Raw genomic sequence first — 1,863 nt, 5'->3', positions numbered from 1 at the left:
CATTGACACCCAATGAAGTACTATTAGATTGTGTGAAGCAATATTTCTACTCTAGAACCACTATTTATACCTTGGAACCAATACATAATGATAAATAGTGCTTCCTAGGTATAATTAGTGGTTCGTAAGTGTAATTAGTGGTTCCTAGGTATAATGAGTACTTGTGAGTGTTTAAAATCCTATAAATACAGTCATTCTAACAAGTATTAGGCCATCTAAACTATGAACCACAATAACATCCCAATGTTTAGAAAACTATTTGACCCATTGTTCATAAATTCATTGCAACATTGACACCCAATGAAGCACTATTAGATTGTGTGAAGCAATATTTCTACTCTGGAACCACTATTTATAACTTGGAACCACTACATAATGGTAAATAGTGGTTCATAGGTATAATTAGTGGTTCCTAAGTATAATTAGTGGTTCCTAGGTATAATCAGTGATTTTGAGTGTTTAAAACCCTATAAATACAGTCATTCTCACAAGTATTAGGCCATCTAAACTATGAACCACCATAACATCCCAGTGTTTAGAAAACTATTTAACCCATTGTTCATAAATTCATTGCAACATTGACACCCAATGAAGCACTATTAGATTGTGTGAAGCAATATTTCTACTCTGGAACCACTATTTATAACTTGGAACCACTATTTATACCTTGGAACCACTACATAATGGTAAATAGTGGTTCCTAGGTATAATTAGTGGTTCCTAAGTATAATTAGTGGTTCCTAGGTATAATCAGTGATTTTTGAGTGTTTAAAACCCTATAAATACAATCATTCTCACAAGTATTAGGCCATCTAAACTATGAACCACCATAACATCCGAGGGATTAGAAAACTATTTGAGCCATTGTTCATAAATTCATTGCAACATTGACACCCAATGAAGTACTATTAGATTGTGTGAAGCAATATTTCTGCTCTGGAACCACTATTTATACCTTGGAACCACTACATAATGGTAAATAGGGGTTCGTAGTTATAATTAGTAGTTCCTAGGTATAATGAGTGCTTTTGAGTGTTTAAAACCCTATAAATACAGTCATTCTTACAAGTATTAGGCCATCTAAACTATATACCACCATAACATCCGAGTGACAATACACCATACATCCAAGTATTAGGCCATCTAAACAATACACCATAGCATTATAAATAGGATGATGACAATAACAAATGCCTAACAAAACCATAACAAATCCCTAACAAGTAAACAAGATGATGACAATACACCATAGCATTGTAAGGAACATGTTAAACCTATGCAAATGTATCACAATGGACCTACTTGAGAAGCTTAGGTTTGATAGCCAAAGAAAAATAAAAGATCCAATAAATCTACATTTTAGGAGGGGGGAGTTTCACCCCTCTGCAATGGAATTTCGTTTGGGTTTTTTACAAAGACAATGAAGTTTGATTTTGGCATGGGGAAGAAGAAGGTAAAAAGGTCAAAATGTTAGGTGACATGCATTGGGATTTGTTGCTTACTTTCTTGGAGGGAAAACCAACACAAGGTCCTTTTTGTCCAAAAACACTCCTTGAGCTGCGTTTCACCCATTTTTGAGAAATTAGCCAACTTACCCCTTTTTTGAGAATTTTATATAGAAATCATATTTTTTTGAGAATTTTCCCTTTTTATATGAAAATCTAAAAAGAGGGTTGAGTTGGCTAATTTCTCAAAAAAGGTTGAAACACATCCCAAGGAGTTTTTAGGACAAATATGCCCTTGTGTTGGTTTTCCCTCCAAGAAAGTAAGCAACGATCCCAATGCATTTCACCTAACATTTTGACTTTTTACCTTCTTCCCCACTCCAAAATCAAACTCCATTGTCTGTTGTAAAAATCCCCT

The sequence above is a fragment of the Tasmannia lanceolata genome, unplaced genomic scaffold (assembly GCF_043159265.1).
Source record: "Tasmannia lanceolata isolate RefF3 unplaced genomic scaffold, GAP_Taslan_0.1 ptg000002l, whole genome shotgun sequence".
Taxonomy (NCBI): Eukaryota; Viridiplantae; Streptophyta; class Magnoliopsida; order Canellales; family Winteraceae; genus Tasmannia; species Tasmannia lanceolata.
The sequence above is the reverse complement of the archived record's forward strand: the minus strand, read 5'-3'. Positions refer to the sequence as shown.